General features: G+C 32.2%; 1 protein-coding gene across 3 annotated transcripts in view; it reads left to right on the forward strand.

The window, feature by feature from the left end:
• Nucleotides 1-23,548, forward strand: part of LOC118200307 (fibroblast growth factor receptor 3-like) — a 142,524-nt gene that overhangs the window by 12,551 nt on the left and 106,425 nt on the right. The window lies entirely within an intron of this gene.

Raw genomic sequence — 23,548 nt, forward strand, 5'->3', positions numbered from 1 at the left:
TGTGTATTTAATTATGGCAAAGCATACTAGGGCTATCTGCTTAAGGGGAGGGATGCCTTTCGTGGAGGACTTTCTAAGGGAAACTGGCTCGTATACACGTTACACATGGGGAAAACCACGAAAACGCCCATGCAGCCAGCCCGTTCGCGGGATTCGAACCTCGGACCGAACTACCAGTGTTCAGCGACTTTACCGCTCGGCCGCTGGTGGGCTCTTGCCTGATGATTAAGTAGCTTTTCTGTAGAATTTTCTCGGAGAAATAGACACGTAATAACGTTACACATGGCACGCAGCCAACGACAAACTACCAGTGTTCAGTGATCTTACCACTCTTCCACTGGTGGGCAGACTTCTAGAAACCATGCTTTGCAGGTGATTCAAAAGTGTGAAATTTTGAAGAATTATAATTATTCTATTTGAATCTTAAAGTTTTAAAAGAAAATACGTGGAAAATCTTAAGATCTTTGGTCTGTAAACTTTTGATTTAATTATTAATTAATTAAACAAAATTTAATTGCAGTTAAAGTCAACTGCTGATTACTTTATTTTTTTTATTTGAAATTACAGTTAATTCCAAAAGTGTGGGTTGTTTGAAACCTTGGTGAAACCACATTTTTATATTTTCAGAATACGTACTTAGGGCGTTCTTTTAAATTCAGGTTTTAACATAATTAATAAAATAAAATTATTCAAGTTACAGAATTAACAAAAAAGGTAAAATAAATAAACGTTTTTATGAAAAATTTTATTTAATACTTATAAAATCATTAGAAAACTGAAAGGAGAAAAAATAATTTTTCACACAGGTTCATGGAAACAAGAGATTAAAAAAATTCTGTTTCCAAAATTCGCCTAAAATTTTACATCATAAAAAATAAAAGCATCTGACGCCTTTGCCAAATTTATGAAAATGGCTTAAGGTTTGAAGAATGCAATTCGATGAATGAAATTCTTCATTTAGGCGCCCATGCTTTTATTATTCAAACATAAAATTGTAGAAGAATTTTATGCAGAGAATTATTTAATTTCTTGTTTCCATGAAACTAAACGATAAATTCTTTTTCTCTTCTTGATTCATTAATTTTTTCATGAGCTCAAAGTAAAAGCTTATATTATAAAAACTTTTTATTTTATTTTATTTATGTATGTATTTTTATTAATTATTGTTGCTGTCTTTTTAGTCTGATTAACATGTTGTGGATAAAATTATTAAAATGAAAAATCGTTTTTTAACAATGAATAATCATTCTTTTACTTCCAACAATTTTGTTACTTCAAATAATTGAAAACAAATCCCGCGATTTTGTCCCCAGTCAGAAATTACGTTAAAATTCTCTTATAAATTTCACTCAAAAGATTTTTTTTTTCTATTTGGCTTTATCCGATAGTGCAAACAGTAAAATTCTGGGAGTTTCAGTTTGTTCATTAAACGAAGATAAGCGCAAAAGAAAAAAAATCCAAATCAAATTTTGAAAAATATCTTATCACGACATGCTGCTGTCATCCACAGTGTGTGTTTAAAATTTGAACTTAATATTTTATCAGAAAATAATTTAAAAATCGATGAAAAACTTTTAACCATACCGACAAACACGCTGAATGAGCTAAATGAAAGCTTATGAAAAGAAATCGCGTAAAACTAATAAGTGGTTCATTTATCAGCAAAAGAAACCGGCTTAGGTTTCGGAAGGAAACTCAATGCTGTTAACACAAGACAGATGTGTAAGCATTACGTTTTCGTTAGGGTAACTTTTCTAAAGAGAAGTAATGTCAGCACATGATAAATGTGTAATCACTAAATTTTCCACCGCGGAAACGTGTACATATAAATGTTTAAATAAACCGAAAGCATTATTATTAGTTTGTAAGCGTAGCATCTTCATATAAAAAATCTAGTTTTAAACCGAAGTATATCTTATAAATCTTTTTCGCGATTTCTGATCTGTTTACTCTGGTGCTGCTGCGTGGAGCCCCTGCAATTTCTACCTTTCTGAGATTTAATCAACCTGTTACAGTGGTTAGTTCACTTTCTTTAAACACTTTCATACATCATCCTCTTTGCAATTTTTCTTCCCCTTCTTTTTTATGGCATGTAAAATTAGGCAGGGGGGGGAGACATGCGCCTAATTTGAAATGTGTGGGAGTGTTCCGAAAAGTCCATATTTTTCGATTTTTCATCTCTTCAGGAAATTAAATTTTCATAGATGGTTGCATGACGTATAAATGACAAAAGGATGTTGTTACTCTATTAGATATGACTCAAATTATCTGTCAACTTTTATAGTCAAGTAAACTTAAAATATTACTATTATTAATACTTTATCGATTCCGTTTGCAGTATTCTGATTTGTAAGTCATACAAATATCCACTTAAAGATTTCCTCTCTAAACATTAAAAATACTAAAAGGAGGACGAATTTACATTCGTCGCTGAGGAATTAAGACTAAACCGTCTCCGAAGGCGCGAAAACTGTTCATCTAAAGAATCTGATAGAGAATATTATAATATTTTCAAAACTGACCTTGAATTAAAGATAAAATATAGACAAAACAATACGAGTAACAATAGTGTAGTGAATAGTAAGTAACAATAGTGTAGAATTTCGCCCAGCTCGTAGCCTGCCTTTTTTCTGCTTTTAGTTCAAGAAGTATTTTGCGAGTTTTAAATAAAAGCTTATTTTATAATTTTTTTTAAAATATTAATTACACAACTGCTAGGTTTCATTGGAAGTTAACTTAAAACATTAGTTGAGAGCTAGTTGCATTTTATTTCTCACGTTTCAACCCTACATGTTTTTAGCCTGAAAGATCTCGAAAGGCGACTTTGCGTTGTTTAACTTTTCATTCGAATTTGTTGCCATTCGTAAAACGCAAGATATATTCTTTCGTATTTAATCGATCTGTTACTAATTAGCAAACTAAACTTTGCAAAAGCAATATATGCAGTTTTTAACAGTATTGCTTTTTTTTTTTTTTTTTTTTACATTTAATCTGATTGGTTTAAATAAAAATGCATTTAATTTACGATATAACTTGTTGAAAATCATTAAGTATTTTTATAGAATCACATAATTTTTTTTCTTTCTTAAATACGCAGAAGCTATATAAATTTCTCCTATTAGATCTAAATGCAGATTCATCTAATATCGTATAAAAATGTTTCGCCCTTCTACCTGAGCCATCTTTATTGATAATCTGTTCTGTTAAACCTCATTAAACTTTTAAAAAACCCTTTTGAGCGATCGTTAAAATCTGAACCCTTTCATATTAAAAACAATACTTTTTGTTCTATTTTTTTCCGCTCATGAGAAAAAAGTACAAAGGAAATTCCTACGCAGGGGGAAAAATATATCTACAAGATAATAAATCAAAAGTTTTTTTTCACTTTCCCCCCAATTCAGCCATGTACAGGACATTCAATCTCAGTGGCACTGCTAAACAAAACAAAAAATTGTGGATTCACTACGCTGTTAAATTAATTTAAATGTTACTTCCCGTAATACATGTATTATCTCGCTGGAAATAATTGTATCCGACACAGCACCTTTTCACAGAACAGTCTGTTCTAGAAACAATGCTCCAATAAGCGTTTGAATGTTTTCGCTAAGGATTTTCGCAATCCCTGGGGTAAAATATAACTCAAAATTTCTTATTGCATTTCATTGCTGTGATATAAATTAAGGGCACTTCCTCCTTGAAAAAATTAAGAAGTCTTAAGTGGAAGAGACTAGAAGTAACAAATTATTTTTCATATGCTTCGTAACCGTGTTCAACGAATCACATCACGCTTAATGAGGAGAAATTCCTTTTTCTTTCTTGCGTCTCCACTGATTGTGACGACTGACCATCGACTGATGTATCTTCTTAAATGATAGCGAAGATTGCTGTGAATGTTTCAGCTGAAGTCAGAGTTACAGCAACTTTATTTCATCTTGGCATTTGTAATAACTGTCATTTTTAATTAGAATTTAATAATTAATTTAATTGGCTTACGATGCTGCCTGAACAAGCAACAGACTTCTGTATTTGATTAATTAAAGCAAATGATGCAACTAAATTCAGTTCCTATATAGTACTAGGCCGGTGTATAAGTTTGTAGCATTTTATTGTGGACTTTTAGCCATCGAAAGCAAATGGCGCGAAGTTGTTGAGCGGTCAGATTCCGTAAGTTGTGCCAATTCCCGCCATGTGTGACAGGAATTCTTATGAAAACACTAATTTTAAGCAAGTCATATGCTGACTATTTTCCGGAACATCAATCAACAGATAAGTCAAGTCGCTTTCTCTGGTATGAGAGAATCATTTCCTTGCCGTATTTTCAACAATGCCATTAGTCCCCTACACAACACATTGTTTTCGACGGTTTTGCAGTTCTTGATCCTCGGTTAAATTCGAAGAGAAGAATTGTGCCGGATATGTTCAATTTTGTCTTTGTTACTCCATCTTGTTTCGCCCATAAAGACAAAATGTGCTCAAAATTAGAATATATTGTGTTTTCACGAACACAGAACTACTGACTAAGGATAACTAAAATAACATGTTATTTGTAATGGAATCAAAACTTCATCATAAATTTCAAATTACGTTTTTTATATATTTCACCTCTTAATTGCATTAGCCATATTGAATTTTATTGTAAGTAGTCCCTTTTGAAAATCATGAATATTTTTTACGTTAATTCAAACAATATTCTTTATCACAATGCTTAAAATTTTCTCTGTTAGTATTCAAAATATAGTTTTCATATCTTTTTTTTGCATTAACACTCAAATAATTTAAAATGTTTAACAATAATTCAAAAGTATAATAATTATTACACCATATTTTAATAATCTTCCCTTTATATTTGAAACATATTTAAATTCGTTATTTAATTTATTCACCGAAAATACTGAAAATTTAATTTCTACTAGCACTGAGTCTTTGTTATCATTTCCACAAAAACAGCATTACATATTCAAAGTTCAAAATGGGAATAATAATCAGCAATTTCTATTTAATGATAATATTTTACACTGTGGCCGCTCTAGTGAATGAATAAATAAATTACTTACTTCACATTGAAATGAAAATAACTTAAACATACTCTATTAGCCAAAATATAAAATTAAATTAACAATTTATAAATCCCAAATCATTAAATGAAAATATCAGGTTCTAAATTTTACCCGAATCCAGATTTGCAGAAATTTAAATAGAAACACTGGTTGAAAAGTTAAAAAAAAACCATTGCACGAGCATCAAGTCTGTTTCACTGAAGTGAATATATTTAATACACTTTTGGACTGAAAGAAAATAAGGTATTGGGTTTTATTATGAGTGATCATCTGACACACCGTAAATCAAAACGTAGATATCTGAAGTGGATGGAAAGCATTTCACAGACAGTTAACGCATGCAGAATAAACAACAGAAAGGATTTTATTTTTATTTCTGTAGACACTGAGATTGACTTAAATTATTGGCATGCTGGCAGATTAATGGTGCACTTGGTTAAATCATAGAGGTTATGATGCGCGCCTCTCTCCACTTCTAAATACTTGACATTAGAATTTTCGAACACAAGCTTTATTCCATTACGCTTGACTACCTAAATTGAGACCTGTCAGTATGGTGTTGAAAAAAGAACTAAGGAGTTGTAGCTGAGAACTCAGGCCCAGTCCTTAGCTCTTTCTTCAATACTTTGTTTTAATTCCGTAGACAAACTTTTGCATTGTAGAACTAAGCACATTAATAACCTAATTTCTTAGGCAAAACTTTAGTTGGAGTTTTCCCGCAGACATGTATCCTATCACACTGATTTTAATGATTTATATGTTGAAGATCGTTATACTTGCAGTTATGCCCAGTTCAATGCAATTATTTTTATTTCTGATATCACATATTTTATGCAGACGGAGACCTTCAACTGTTATATTAATATTCTCACTCGTGCGGGAATCTTTGAAGAAAGAAGGCGCAACACCCTTAGAGGCGAAGCTTGTCGGATCCGGTTCAGAACTGAACAGGTTACATTTGATTCCGCTTTAGTGAATATTGTTTGTTGTTCCATATTGTTTGCTAAAAGTTTTGGCACCAAAATTGTGTTATCTAATTTAAGTGTAATCTATCTTTAGTGTTATCTACGAATTGCCTGAGAAGATGACATATTTTAGAGGGATTTCTTATCAGCAATTACTATTTTTATAACGGAAAGAGAAATAAAATTAAAATCATGAAAGATATTTCAAATCTGCAAATTTTTTCTTTGCACAGTTATGCATGAAACATTTCTAAACCCACCAGAGGCTAAATGGATTAAAGCAGTGAACAATGTCTGTTCAGACAACACCGTCTCGAAGAATAGGGTTGACTGGCAGCATGTACCTTTTTTCTTTTTCTTTTTCTTTTTTTCCTTTCTTTCTTTCTTTTCTTTCTTCTTCTTCTTTTTTTTTTTTTTTTTTTTTTTTTTTTTTTCGTGTGCAATGAGCAAATTTCTCTTAGAAAGTTTCCCTCGAAGTATAATCGTTCCTTAAGCAGATTACTTTACCTTAATCAATTATTGAACCGTATATTAACTATTTTCATTACTAAACCAATTCAGAGTGAGGTTTCTAAAGAGCATTTCTGAAAATTGCAAGTTTTTATCCTTCAGTCGTAACTCACACTAATTAGAAGACCACATATGTATTTTTAATCGTAAACTGAGTGCGTAGTCTAATTTTTCTAAAATTTCTGAGTTACGATAGAACTCAGTTAATGTTTCCTAAAGTTTGAGAGTTACATATATAAGAAAAAGGCGTATGCAATTTTCATGAAATATGGTTTGTGTATCACTATGGATTATGTTAATAAGGTAATGCTGAGTAGGGAAAATCAGCGGAACGCCTAAACCGCACGGGCTTCCCCAGCTTTAATTTTTTTACCAAAGAGCAAGGGGAAAAAATTAGCTTTTTATTTATGGTTAATTGAATTCATGGTCAGCGGTTTTCTTTTAACAGCTGGGCTTAAACTGTTTCTTCTAACACTTTATACGTATGATAGTTTCACCCTGCGTAACAGCTGGGCTTAAACTGTTTCTTCTAACACTTTATACGTATGATAGTTTCACCCTGCGTAATAAATTTTTCTGCATTAAGTGAGTTTTGGGAACAGCTCATAAATCATTTTTTTTCTTCGTGCATAGCTTACTAAGCGGCACGCGACTAAATACGGAGAAGTAAGTATAAAAGGAGAAAAGAACTTTTTAAGGAAAACGGAAAGTAGGAGGGGAGGAATTGGTGTTTGGAAGACCAATAAAGAAACCGTTCTGCACTTTTAAAGGACGTACCCCAGAAGCGGATGTTTATCATCTTTTCTACGCATCTCATCATGCTCATGGCAAAAGCGGAACTAAGAAAATCACGTAGAGATTCACAGCAATCTTGATTTCTTCAGATTCCCCCCCCCCCCTCGTGATCAAAACTTTGTTGTAAACAGTCTTTAATGCGGCATACATGATCTGTTGAAGCAATCAGAGACTTCTTAGACTCGATCATTTCTCTCAATTGAAAGCTAAGTGGCATTTGACGTTACACAGTCCCTGGCGTAGACTGCTCTTCAATGAAACAAGTCAGATAAGGGTAAGTATTAAAAGTACAGTATGATTTCCATAGGGCTGTTGCATGGGTTTCTGACATCTCTACAAAACGCTCCTGCATTTTCTTTGTCCTTATATAAGTATACATTTGTATAAAATGCACACTCAAAACGTAAATTCCCAAATGCGGTCATTTCACGAGTCGTTTTTCTCCTAATTGTGCTAACTTGCACTTATTCTTCCTGTAGCAAGACTTGTCAATTAAATACATTTATTTACTTTTCTCGAAAAAAGTATGAGGAATCTATTTTTTATGTTGCATGATTATATGAAAGAACGCTTCAGCAGTTAAACGCTATCGAATAATTTTATATGCGGTTTTTTTCGAATTTTTAATATCTTAGAAAATCATTTAAGTTAAATTATACCTTAAATTTTTCATAATTATAACTGTGATAATATAAACGTAATAATTCTGGAAGATCAACATGTCTGTTAAAAAAAGACAATGAGATTATCGTTAATCAAACGCTTTATGCAATAAAGCATTCAAATTTCCTACGTACGTACCTACGCAGCTTTCAGTTACTTCTAGGAAGCACTTGCAACTTGCATTCAGAGCAGTTATTTTAACAACTCTTTTTAAATACTGTATCTAAAATGAATTTTACTATTGGCATAATCACCAAAAAACATGCATACATAAAAGTATAATCATGAAGAGATTCACAGTAAGTTTGATTTCATCAGATTTCCTTCCACTTCGTGATCAAAACTTTGTTGTAAACAATCTTTAATGTGGCATACAGCACTCATTTAAAAAAAAAAAATCGTATGGCAAAACTGACTTATAAAGCAAAAATTCTTGTCATGGATCACAATACTCCCCCCCCCCCCTTATATTTCTTTATGAAAAATCAAGGCACAAGCGAGCGAGTAAATGTCAGTCAGAACGTAGGAATATTTGTAAAAATAACATAATCAAACATTTCAAGAAATTTATTCATTAACTTGAATACTCTGCATATGTAAGTGATTATTCTTAATATCAGTATAGAAATGAAATTATTACATCTTAAATAGGAAGTATGAAAAATTAACTTTTCGATATTTTGCTTTAGTGAATTTCGAGAGTAAAAAGAAATTTCATGCCTTATTGATATTATTTACTAGATTATTATAGCATATCTGGACTATCGCAAAAAAGGGTACATTTTTATAAGTTTTAATATGAAACCTCGTTTTTCAGTATGCTAACGATATTTGCCACGTGGGAGAAATACTCAGAGCAATAAATACATTTGGAGTAACGTTTTCTAAACTATCTTTTTATATGTGTAAAAGAACATTTTGTGAAAAGGTATATTCTTGTTATTATTTGTATTTTACTAAATAAATATGCTCTATCAGTATATCTAGAATTATGATTTTTAAATAATACATATGTGCGTTTAAAAGAAAACCAAATTTTTTTTAATTGCAAGTATAAACTTGAATTTTTCGACTACCGACAGAAGAACTTCTATACCGATAATCAAAAAATAAGTGTGCTTTTAGGTTTTTGTTTTAAATCTATTATGAATTCATCACTGTTCTGTATTAACAGTATTTTAACTTAAAAAAATCTAGCATTCTCGTGTATTAAATCAATTCTTATAAATTAAGTTACATTGCAAAGAAAACTTCGGCAATGTTTTCCGCATCTGTTAACATTTTTTTAAATTTATTATCATGCAAATTTTTTATATGAAAGCATTTGCTTGATTTATAGAATTTATGCAGCTATTATGTGGTCGTATGTCTATTTACCATTTATTTTTCAATGAATCATTTTCTGTTGGATTAAATTTGACTGGAAATTCGACAAGATTCGTAAACTTTCCTTTTCTGCTTGTCAAAATATGGTCTCATTTTTTCTTCTAAATAATAAATTCTGAATGCAAGAACTTGAACGGAAGTAAAAAGATCGATCTTGGCTACCAATTTTTTTGTCCTATTTTGGAATAATTAACAAATTCTTCTCATCAGTGGTTTTATTTTTAAAATTTCAAATTTGTTTTTACTTATGCCAGTTTTTAACATATCTTTAACATGTGCTAAAGTCAGATTTAATTACCACTGAGAAATATATCAAATTTCACGCAAGTTTTCATTTTTAATTGGTCTTCATTTCAGAAGCGTAATAAAGACCTCTAAAATTCATTGTCAGTTTCGAATCACATGCATAGTCCCAAAGAGCGAAAGTCGAATCATCTTAAGCAAAATGTGAAAATTTGAAAAGCATAGGTAACACAAATTTTTTACGATTTTAAGTGTGCAAGAAATTAGTTTTAATGTTTTAATTTATTTAAAATCCTTAGAATGTGTTAAAATGCTTACGCGTCATAATTACTATTTTAAACTGTTTCAATCTAATTCAAAGAATGATATAGAGAGATTCATGAAAATCAAAGAATAACAGGGCAACAAAACTCATGCTTTCCATCAAAGCATTGTATGTATATCCAAGGATTAAAAACGCGCATGAGTATTTGTGTTCTTGTCGCGGTAGCCATAGGACGACAAAACTGGACGCTGTAAAATATTTAAACATGCTATTGCCGTTCCGGCTTGGCGGGAACTTAGTAAGTTATAAACCGTTTATTGTATTTAATTTTTATAAAATGTTTTTCGCCTTTAATTTTTCCTAAATGCTATATTGAACATATAAAAGAAATGAAATTAGATGTATAAATCCTATTTGGGGGGGGTCAGGAAGGAGTCATACTGAATTTAGAGTCGGCATACCCGCTGACCTTTTAAATATCAATCACTGCTCCCCTATTGGGGGGGATAAGCAGTTGGGGTGAACCAACTTTTCTTTTATTGATAGCGGCAAATGGCTTCTGAATTCTCATTAATGTATCAATTTATAAGGCTATTTACAATCGAATTTGGTGAAGAACAGTTAATCTTTGAGAGGAAATCGAAAAACTGCTGATATCGTTTTTGTTGAAAGCCACACCAATTACGTTTCCGGAGCTGTTAAAAGCTAAGATTTGACAGATGTTTCACAGACACTGTCAATAAGATGCTTTTCATCTCTAAGTGGCCCCTTGTTTCCTACAAACTTCGGAAGCTCGCAAAATGTACCTGATGGTGTAGAAAGATAACAGCTTATCGAAATTTTCTTTTTTTTTTCCTCTCTCTATACTTTTCTTTTTTATTCTATCTCTGTACATCCCCCCTCTCTAATTCTAAACTTTACAGAGTTGATTTGCTGTGCTTGATATTCCATCTCAAAACAAGATTGTAAATATGGTGAGAACCGGAATTCATTCGTGTGCGCTGGACGCAAGTAGATTACTGTTTATTAATCGAACAAATACAGCTTTTATAAATAATATTTTTATGCAGGGATGCCGCCCTAGTATTTTGAAAATATTTCAAGGATTCCTTCGTGAAAAAAGATATGAAATTGACTTTGATTCATTTATCCTGTTCATATACATTTTAGAAAGTCCATATAATTACGTATATAATACGAAATGGCAGTAGACATAGTACACCGATATTTCTCTAAGCATTCACCTCCCTAAAACAATGAACTGCGAAAACGACAAGTATTTGGTATATCAACCGATAGTTCTGTTTTCTAAGGTTCTGTTTACCTTCCGATAGTTCTGTTTTCTAAGGTTCTGTTTACCTTCCGATAGTTCTGTTTACCTTCACAGTAAATCAAAGTAGTCTAGTACCATGGGTCTTAGAGAGACTTCACTTTGTACCATGCCTCTTTATAATAATAATCTGAAAATATGTTGTGATTTCTTCGAGGGTAAAAACGTTAATGCGAGGTCATTTATCTAAAGCAGCGTCAAATTAATGAATCAATTTAAGGATGGACTTCCGAGTAATTTTGAAGTAGCTGGATTAAAAGTAAAATCCTGTGAGCATCCTGTGTGCATCGAAAGCTGACGTAGGGTATAAAAGCGAAACCCTGAGAGGAAGAAGCATCGCAGGCTGACTTGGGTGGGTATGGTTGAGGAGTTATCATGACGGGTGGCACATGCTGGCCACGTGCTAGGATCTGTATGGGCATATGGCACTACTTCCCTCTAGTACTCAATTGATATACGTCAGTTAAATTTTGCGTGTGCCGGCGATTGAAAATAACCCGATTTCGCACAGTAGTTTATGTTGAGTGATAATAAGTGGTGACTGGGGTCAGTGTTATTGATCCATTCGTCTTCATACAGCTCTCGAAAACAAGAACAGTTTTCACTTGAAACGCGGAAGCTCCTAATATCTAAGGAAATCTGGTTTCTGTTATTCTCTCTTTGAACTATTTATCTTTCGTAAAGGAAACATTGTTCCAGTTTGTCATTCTCCCCTTCTCTCTGCTAAAAATCTAGATTGTAAATTCGAAAAATATTATTTCAGCTTGATCTAGATTTGTAAGCAGTTTTAAGAAAGTGTATGAATTAAATCAATAAATAACCTAAGAAAAGAGGGAAAACTTGTAATCCTGTGATATGCGAATATTACACTTCGTATTGCTTTTAAATCATTATAAATTGACAGATTTCTGTAACAGCATTTGAAAAGTATGAGAAAACTATTTTCTTGTTCATTTTATAACTTATTCCTGGTTATCAAATATAAAAGGAACTGAATGGCAGCGAAAGAACTGGTATAAAATTCAAGAAAATCTATTTCAAAATATCTAGTTATTGTGTTAGCGTTGCTTTTTAATAAACTGTGGTTCGCTTGGAAGAAATACATTTCTTTCCAGCGAATCACAGTTGCTCATGGCTTGATAATGAAGATGATGATGTGAATAATAAGTATATTTTTAACAACAGAAAATTTTAATAATGAATGAGTTGACTTTCATGATATGTCTGGTAAAACCAGGTATCAGATGATCGAAGTTCAGATAATAGGGAGTCTACTCTACTTTTATTTTCTATTTATTTTTATCTAAAAGTTAATGTATAGTATCTTATAATGAAATTGAACGAAATTGTAATATTTTTAAAGGAATATATAATTTATGCACAAGGTTCAGCATGGAATGGAAGGCTATGCAACGACAGTGTTAAAGTTACTGGTGTTCTTTCTGTGACTCATTTTGCCCTCTCTTAAAGTATTTTTTGGAAGAACTCCATCACCTTTCCTTATGATCATAATTTAAGCTGTAAATTTATCATTATGGAAATTATAAAAATTCGTACTGGCTTTCTTTATTATAGATAAAACAGTTCACGAGGTTGTTTTATCTATTTATTTGCTGCACAAGGAGGAATTAAAATTTCCCGTTATTTTCGGTTTACAGGAAGAAAATTCTTTTAAAATTTCGTCGCATTTCACTGCTTCAGGATAGAAATAATTTCTACAATTACCATTTTATTTCAGTTTTTTATAATCTTTATTTAAACCTTGTATTATTATATTTAAATCTTGAATAACTCTGACTGTGGAAGGGCACAGGGTATGTTGATCTCACGTGCTGTATAAAATTATAAGGTGTGTAAATTTTATGTAATTGTGCATCGTATACGAAGAATAATTAACACTACAGATCACTTAGATAATAAATCACCCTAGAAGAATTTATCTCCGAACCATACACTAAACATACTATATTTGAGACATCCGAAATCAGTGTAGAATGACTCAAATGCTCCATTTATTATAATTGCAACCATAAATGCATTTATATTGTTGAGAGTTATGATTGATATCGATAACAATCGTGTGTCTTTTTATTTTCGTGGGGTAATCAGTGAGGACATTTATCACTGAGTATTTATCAATGAAAGCTTTTATTAGTGTGGGCTTTTAATATCAATGTGGGTTTTTGTATACAGGCTTTTTTACGCGTAGCAATCAGGACTTTGGCCTTTTTTTTATGGATTTTTGTTAGTAAAGCGTATCAAAATATCCTCCATCTGATCTGTCATGAGGAATATGCTGTCCCCATTGCACTCTCATTTCGCACTTCATGCGAAACTAATAGGAATACCACTCTTTCTACTTACCCCTTTCTTTCTTGGTAATTTCTAGTCTCTAATAGTGAAGTGGATGTAATTCAACGGTCATGGGGTTGAAAAACGGTAGTTCTACTCGGTTTCGAGTTCAGGAGACCAAATTGGCTGCAAAGATCTTTTTTCTCATGAAAAACGTAGATTTCAGCCAGCTTCCTTTAAGAAGTCTATCGCGAAGATAGTATCTCTAACGTTGTACAGATTTCTGTCTTGCGTTTTGCCGTCTTCATTTAAACAAGCAAATATTTAATTACCCTAACCAACCTTTACATTAAAATCAGTGTCTTCTGTCGATATCCATGATTAGTAGTTAACTATTTTTAATTGGTTTGTAACTCGCAATTACTAGCATATCTATTTCGAGTGCTCTCCTTTTGTAATACGTACATTGTGCAGTCTATTAGAGGTCACAGAGCAATTTTTTAAACATCTTTTTATGATTAAATTAAAATCATAAATTTGAAATATATTAATAATATTCAATATACTTCATAAACGATATCAACGTTTGAAAGATTAGCGCTTTTCTAACATAGAGGAACTCTTGCTGTTTTCTGCGACTGAACTGGATTCACTCTAAGAAAAATGCCTTCTCGATCAACAAACTCTACATATATATTTCAAATATTCTTCACTGCATTTTGTTTTGGTGAAAACACCACATTTTTCGCCAAGAATATGAAATTTTCTAATATTGAGAGAAGTATAATAAATTGTATTTTTTTTTAAAATTTTAAATATCAGAAAATCAAACACGATATAAAATGTCTTATATTGCATTAAATTTCATTCTACTTTTTCAATTAGACACGCTGTCATTTCCTAGAAATTTCGCTTTCAAAGTAATGTACTCAAGAAACGTCGTAAATTGTTAACGACGTTATAAGACTTTTTTTACTCTAAAAGCAGCGTATTACATTAACAATCAAATTTAAAATTCTACTCTAATAAGTTGAAATAAGGCAGCTATATATGCTACCCCCTCCAATACTAGATCAGCAACTTTTACTAGATTAATAAGTCTAATCTTTTTTAGAGTTGAATAAATTAACGCGAAACTTGTTTTTCTTATTTATTTATTTTTAGTTTCCTAAGTCTTTTACAGCGTCTTACGTTTTTATGAAGCGCTTCAGTTTTTACTGACAATAATGCATCCTAAAGTCTAATATGAATAAATAACCAAGTTAAACTTGCGTAATAAGTGATGATCGAAACTAAGCCATGAATTGCATATCTGTGCCCGATTTCATCTTAAAATTTAGCTCATCGCGTACTATATTTTAAGAAGCATGAATGAATGAAGACCCATCTTAATGGAATAGTCATTTCATGAATGGGTTTTTCATTCGTCTATGAATGATGAACGTATCTGTTATTCTCATAGTGATACCAATAAAAATTCTTTTGTAGTAATAAAAGTGTAGCGACACCAATAAAAATTCTTTCTAGGGTTTTAGCAGTGATATCTAAGATGATTCTACTCATCACCAAGACCAGTACGTTTTAATTGCCTAGCAAAAACTGAAGAACTGCGTTGCGAAATGTAAAATATTTCAAAAGCCAAATTAAGAAAATCTAACATTTTCTTCTCAATAAACTGGGCACATAGTGTATACAAAGTTTAGCTATCTTAGCGACTTTAAAATTTCTCAGTAGCGAACACAAAATTCTGTTCTGTGATTAGTTTGCATTATTACATTTTATTAATTTATTTTGTTTTTCCTATTGAATTATTGTAGTTTTAAAACGCTTTTCCTGATAAAATCGTAAGCACAGCGTATACTTCCGAAAATTAAACGTATTGTAACTAGAGACGATCTAATTTTCAGTGGTTTTACATATTTACAGAATCGTTGACTGACGTAGCTAATGCTGAAACGGAAAACTCGCAGATCATGTATCTTCAGAGATCTTGCTTGTGGTGCCAGCTAGTCGCCTCTTCCACTTTCCCAAGTCATACTACCTTATTGATGGATAAGCTCGACCGCAAAGGACTGCTGTGACCAGGATGGGGAAATTACCGGAAATTCACGAGTTCTACGCGTCCTTCTCCGGAAACCGTCGTAAACTTGACATTGGAGGACATGTGTTGTCCAAATGTTAACCCCCCGAAAAAAAATCTCTTTCCAGCTAACGGTAGGGGGATTTTTGGCAAATTCTGCATACCATCAGATTGTTTTCTTTATAACCCTCTCTGAAGCTGCAAACTTTTCAGCTTGTTCTCTTTCCGTTTCTTCCGTAATCTCTGGGTTCTTATTTCCTAATGGCAGGGAGCGGAAGTTTTGAAATGCGATGGATCAGTTAAAGAATTCTTGAAAGAATTTCTTTTTTTCCGGCATGTTTTGACTGAGGGGTGTTTTTAATTTGTTGGTTTATGTAAGATTTATTAGCCCACCTATATTCAATTTTTCATTCCTTCATACACGTGTCTTAGCATTCTGAGCAGTAAGTAATGAAGGAAAAAATCAAAAAAATTCCTCTCACTCAGATGTACTGCAGACTTTCACGGATTCATGGAAAGAGACGAGTGAAGATTACAAAACATCATATAGTCGTATTTTATTTAAAGGAAATGCTTATTTCCTGAAGATTCTTAATTTATTTTCCCAGTTCACTAAGAAACGCTGATTTATGATCTAAAATTTCCAATATTAACTTTAAAAGTTTACCTTTTCTATATAATCTCTAAATGTTTGCTGTACTAGGCAGTTATAAAATTTCTGGGCAGTATAATTGCATAAAAGTAATCTTAAATAATAATTTAATCACCTCTGAAACTCTGTTTCCCAAAATTTCTCCAGTTATTGCATATCATTGCACTTTTCCGCTTGCTTTGCATTGTTTCTTGGCTAGGATATGATTAAAATAATCCCTCTCCTCAATTTCAATACACCTTAGTTTGTAGTTTCCTTATTATAGTGGGGATCTTGTGACGGCTAAACAAAACAGAGTTAAGTTGCTTTAATTTCTAATTTCCGCACTTCCTCTTCTTACGTTGATTATGTTTAACCTGTGAATTACTCTTTAAGAGATAACTCACAGACTCACTCAAATACACCATTGCTTCTGTTCACAAAAATTTTCAGGCTTAAAAATTGTTTAAACAATTGTTTATTTGAATCGCATATGTTTCAGTCCTTTGTTTCAACACTTTACTTGCGCAACATGAATAATTCTTTACAAAGACCAACTCATTCTCCCGCAAAACGAGCAAATAATCCTCATTACATCCTATAATTCAGGTCGACAGATGGACCTGGGCAGTACCTCCTACATACACTGACCTGGGTCGAATCCCGGAGAAGCCATGGATGTTTGTAAATGCATAGTATATGTGCGGCAGGGGAGGAGCACTCAAAATAGGCGGCGAGCCGAAAGTCCTCTCGAGAGGCTGGTGGTAGGTAAAGAGGGGTGGAAGACCGTCGGATTCGCTGCCTGAGGTGCTGTTCTTTAAAACTGAGGGCGGAACTGAACATAGAGTCGGACTGTCGTCTGTATGGTGCTCAAGACGACAGTCGCAGTGTTGTACTCCTTGCCACGGTAATAATTCGTGGGCTGTTTTTTCGTTGCTGCCGATCAATTTTTCGTAATGCTGCATGGTCTTTTTACGGTCCTTTCTTACAGTGGACATCAACTAATGTTTAAAATAAAAAGTGGTACATGTACTGACATGTAGAATGTGAGTGTAATATTTATAAATATGTTATATTTATATGTAAACAAAGATTAAATACATGTAAAATTTGTAACTAAAAAAGTTCACATATAATTTTCATATCCAAGTGATGTGAATAAGAATATAAAACGTATGTCTTCCTCTTAAACTAACGGCAGAGGTTAACCGTAACAATTGTGAATTGTGAAACGATAAAAATATCTAACCAGATTTACCGTTGATAGTAAAAAAAGGAGTTTCATGCAATTGTTCCGGCATCTTGAAGGTTAGTATGCTTGAAGTGGCATATCGGGATTATACTTACCAGTTGCAAAGTTCTGTTATCCAGTGAGCCTCAATTCGTTTTTGTCCTCACAGAAAAATTTATTCCAACATGCAGAAGATGGTCCAAATAGTGACGGGCAATTAAAATAGCTGTAGAGCCACGAAACCTTAAATGTTACTTTCAACAAATCGGGTGTACAAAAATTATTCAGTAATTGCATTAGAAGATTCAATATTGAAACATTGACAGTAAAGATGTTAATAGATTTTTAATCCGATATAGATATCAACGATTTCATCTTCATTCGTTGTGCTTTGAAATTATTTCGGCATATTATTTCATTTGAACGGGGGATGTCAAATTTTTTTATTAGAGATTTGATGTTCCACATCTCGTAGAGGTAAAAGGCATCTTTTAGCCAAGATTCCGAAGAAACTACTGAATAGATAAATCAGTTATAATCGTATCAGCTTGTCAATCTCGAAAGGCTCGAACGATAGGCACTTACTGTAAACTCTCGATCTAATGGTTCTGAAATTGGGAATTCTCCTATAAGCTCTCTGGGATTTCTTCGAAAGCTCTCGATTTAGAACCCACCAAAGGCGGATAATAAACTTGAATATTGGTAATTCGACCTGGGTTCAGATCATCCATGAAGTCATTCCTGTCTTTAGACAAATAGCCCTAATATGCTTTGTTATAATATATTAAGTCTTCTCAACCAGTTCAGAATTCCTTCAGCGTTTCCTTATTGTGGTGGAAGCTTGAGAGCCAAGATGTTGTAGTGAATGTTAGGCCAAGTGAAGCAGGTATTCTGCATACGAGTTCAAGCATGCAAACGAAACTTTCCTTTGGAGCTATTCGAGTTATAAAATGAATTAAATAAAATAAAATTAATATGTGAGCCGTAATAATAATAAATCGATCTGATCTATTTATTACAAGAAGCCTAAATTAATATAGTTAAGCAAATGTACAGGCAGCAATAAACAGATCGGCAGCCGTATTATAGCTCGGGGACTGCCATTTCATTATCATTGATCCAAATAGTGTACTGCGCAGCTATAGTTTCTTCCCCGTGTTTCTGTGCAAAAGATAAAAGGGGGACGTTGACAGTGATTTAAATCCTTGTAACATTGTTTACCAAACTTTTATAGCATAGCGATCCACTTGCACGTAACTCAACATTTTGTATCTAATTCCAGAATAATAAATCGACTGTAACTGCTGATTAACATTAAACTGTAATAATGGTATTAGTCTGGCTGATTTACTGCCCAGCTTACTTGCACTCCGTGCTGGCAAAATTTCAGTTTGCTGACTCAGCCACTCTCTCGAAAATTGCGGTTTTCTCTCTTAACAAACATTTTTTCTCTCTTTCGGTATGGCACTTCTTCAGTGTAAATGCTCTTATTTCTTACATCATTCTCTAAACATCTCTAAAATTCATGGAAAGAGTGAAAAGTACAAATAACGTCTTAAAAAAAAATACTTTTATTTTTGCTCTTTCTTACTTAGAGCTATGGTATTATTATGGATCGTTAAGAATTTTTACTATAATCTAATGATTTTTAATAATTAATTTGTATTTCAAAAAGAAACTGGCATTATAACTAAATAAATAAATAAGTTAAAGTTATTTATAAGTATAATTTAATATAGTTAGTATAATTTAATATATTAGTAATTTATAGTTTAGTATAATTTAATATAACTATGAGAAATGTTTAATTAACTGTAAACCACCTTGTTCAGAGGCTGGCTTTTTGGCTTTTTGGATATAATTGTTAATAACTAGGAAATTTTGCTAGTTAGCTAGTGTTCATTATAACCGTATGTTATAATGATTAATAACAACTGTAATATTTAATAATAACTAAAGAAATATCAGTACCCGCCTATAGGTTGTGACGTGACACTAGCTCACATGGAAGCTGCTCACATTATCCAATCAATCGGCCGCAAACAATCGAAAATAATCATTCAGCTTTGTAATTTATTGCCACGATTTTTCATAGTGTTCATTCCTAGATTTCTGATAACTATAATTTTCTTGCTTGTGTGCATGATTTCTCCGAAACCATTAAGAATTTCCAAAAAATTGACCAACTTATTAAAAGAGTGAAACTTTTTTAAAGTGAGTTTAAAAGGAGCAACTATTATGAGTCTCACCTTGATTTTGGTCCGCGAAAATAAAATAATTAAAATATTATTTTAAATAAATATTCGAGCTAAAAATACTGGTTTGTTTATATAATGCTACGTGTGTAGTATATAATTCAATATTATGTCGATGAGAAAAAAAAAAAAAATATTTCACTTAAAATATTTTAATATTTAGGCTGTAAAATAAAAGTAGAAAATACATTATTAAGAAAGTAAAATAAGTTTACGAAATAAGTATTCAAAATTTCACGCTCATAAGGCACTTATAAAGATATTGAGCTTTAAAATGTATTATTATATATTTGGAGGATACTTGGACATTTTAATGGTATTTGACTTCCTTAAGGTATTTCTAATTTTTTACACGTAAACATATAATGTAAACATTTTGTTAAAATGTATATTTGTGCAGTCCAGTAGCTTAAAATTTTGAAAAGCAAATTAATAATTCAAGTCTGTGTTTTATGTTATCCAAAGATTATCAAGAAAATGTGGTTTCGTAAGGAATTGCCACTAAACTATACAAACTACTGGTTACCCATTCATCAGTTAACGTATCTTGTGCGCAAGTGACCATTAAACTCATGGAGGTAGGAAGTTTCCTACCTCCATGATTAAACTGCCTAGGTCAGTAGTCACTGAAGACGGTATAATAGTTAATGATTGCTCACGCTGTTTGTTCCGGATCGCGGTATTATTATGTTTCTGCCTCACATACCTACTACAATGCATTGAGGTTTGACAATGAATTCTTTAAACAGTGCATTAACTCTTGATCAGCTATGGCATCTATGGCATGAAACTGGTAATTGCTTTGATTTATGTGAACTTACAGGAGAAGCACGTATAGAATGCATGCAACTTTACAACTTTCATCTTTTCCTTATTGGAAGATGTGCGACTCATTTTTTTATTGAAAGTAATTAGAAGTTTTAAAAAAAAATAAATCAATTCCTTGCTTTAGAAATGCTCTGTATTAGTGACTTTTCTTTTTCTTATTTTTATGCGAATGCCATTTGCTATAATAGCTACAATACTGATATTAATAATGTTCAAAATGAAGCCATTGTTCAAAGAACAGATGTTTCATTGCCAGTGTAGTTATCATTGAAAACTGTGAAGCTATTATTAATTAGCATATTGGGTTTCATTCTTTTAAAACGCAACGTTTTTAGCTTGAAAGATAAAAAAATGCATATGGTTGATGATGAGTTAACGATTTTCTGTGCCACCGCATTATTTTTCTTCTTTCTGTTGTCGAAGAGGGGGGTACTATCACTACAATTTAAAGTTTTAAGTTTATTTTAGCAAAAGAGATGTTATTTTTATGTACATAATTAGTATTTACGTAATAAGTATAGTTTCAAGGATATGCTACTAGGAATTTTTAAATATTGGCAAACAGTGCTGTGCAACTTGCGGAGCCAGCGCTCACTTTAAATTGGTTCTATCATTTTCAGAAGTTGGCCACCATTATTTTAACTCAAGAAGAGTATTAAAATAAGATTTTTCCCGTCTTTCTCCCCTTCGACCTCCTTTCCCTCCTTCCCTCAAGGAGCAGAAAATGAAAATAATCGTGCTTCTTTTTTGGATAACATTTTATCGCAAGTACTTTCTGGCTTTAATCTTTGCAAAACTACTTTCATAATTAATTATTCCTCTAATTTGACAATTCTCCTTTAAATATCCTTCGATTCTAAAAATATAACTGCTTGAAGGATCTTTGTAAAGGAAATGTAGTTCATAACCTTATTTGCAATTAGGGATTCCTTAAAAGGAAGCTTTGTCTGAATCAAAAGTTTCCTGCCTTGTGTTTTTCCCCCAGTGCTGCATGAGTATCGTGCAATTACCATTTCCCCCCCCCCTCTGATTTTTTATGCTGATTTCAGTTTCAAGTTATACATGTTGAGTGGGTGCCAGGCAAAGACTAATATCTCTTGCACCTGAATCCAGCCGGAGCTGTTGTGACGGCGTTATTTTTATACTGCGTCTGCCTCGACAAGTCGTTGGCACCAGGACCTCAGATTTGGCTCCTTGGAGATGGTGCGCTGTCTTGTCTTGGTGACCTTTTGTCCCTCATGGGAGAGAAACGAATCGGCCCATTTAACCGCATGCTGATTTTGGCTTAATGGTCGAAAGGGTTCATATGATTTTAAGGCTAGATAATTAACTGCTGCATAATTATCCTAAGCTATAATACTGCTTAACAGGAATCTTTTCTGATTCATTTGAACGCTGTGCTATTCTGCATATGCATTTGCTTGGATTTTAATAACATGCCGTAATAAATACATTTTCCGTGTTCTTCACATTTTTCATTTCCATTGCATTAGTTTCCATATGGAGTACTTTGGACTCTTCATTTTCGGTATTTCATAAGGCATCGTTATCAATAATCCTTGCTCGTTAATACGTTATTTTCAGAGTGCAGTGTGCTCCATATTCAGTTGAATTAAATGCAATATCTCATGCATTTGCTGTCTTTTATCACGAGATTTCGGTATTTTTTTAATATGTTGATTGCTTTCGTACTCGGTTTGGTTTATAACTCATTTTCGAATTTTGTGTAAATAAAGTCGAATTCATTTGTAACGAGGCCATGACTATAACAAGCACACTGCCACACCGACTTTAATTTACTAGTATCCATCCAAGATTAATGTGTTTCGGATATAATATTTAATAACTAGGAAATTTTGCTAGTCAGCTGGTGTTCATTATAACCGTATGTTGTAATGATTAACACGAGTACTATCTGTCCGTGTTTCTTACAAGTAAACAAATTTTTCTCAGGACTTGTTTTTAAATTTAAATAGTACTTATTAAATAGTACTTATTTTCCTAGAATTTTATGAAATGGATTATAAAATAAGTTTTAGGTTGCTGGTAAAGTTCAAGAAAACCTGTCGAAGAAATATTTCTGAAAAAGTTGTTACTTTTTCTAAATATTTACTTTTAATTATTTATATGATTATAAATGAGCTAATTAAAAATAGTTATAGACGTTTGAAATCATTTGTTAAGTTTGAGTTAAGTTACCAGTCATCATTTATTGTTAAACTCTGTGCTGATAAATATCAGCGCGCTTCACATTATATAAATGAAAACCGTATTTTCAATATCGATCAGATTTTAATTTCAAAGTATAGTAAGAATTTATTAAAATCTGATTAATAAAATACATCGCATTAGGTGTCGAATCGTATTTAAAATAATCTGAGTACTGATTATAAATTATTGTAATCCACATTAGTTCGATATCTGCAGGCCAAATAAGTTTGATAATTCCTATTGAATGATTTATAATTAGATCAAACCTAATGATCACTTCTTAATTAATATTCATTAATAGTACTTCAATCAAACATTAATTTTATATTAATACCACCTCAATCAAAAAATTAATTTTCGCCTAGCGTCCTATTTCTATTGAAAAGGAAAGGGTGGGAAAAGAAAAACTATGTTTTTTTTTTCGTTTTATACATACAACCATGGCTCCGTTCACATACAATAAAATCTCTCTTAACCGACCAGCAACGAGACCGCACCTGACTCCGGATAATTGAATATATATTTATAAACATTACTCGTTCATATTTTGTGATTCCATCTGTAGAAACTGCAGCATGCGAAGTCCGTTTGTCATTATTCGATCTATTGACCATAATACAAAATAATACAAAATATCGTTCAAAATGTTTCAAAGTGTTCAAATGTTTAAATGTTAAAAAAAAATTAAAACATATGTACATGATTTTACATTTCAGAAAAACAAAGTTAAGCATCGTTTTAAAATTATCATATGTATTATCCCAATAATGGAATGAATTTCTTAGTCTGTTGACATATAACTTCGT

This window comes from Stegodyphus dumicola, chromosome X2, assembly GCF_044657685.1.
Source record: "Stegodyphus dumicola isolate Sdum_Otavi_A_Nest chromosome X2, ASM4465768v1".
Classification (NCBI taxonomy): Eukaryota; Metazoa; Arthropoda; class Arachnida; order Araneae; family Eresidae; genus Stegodyphus; species Stegodyphus dumicola.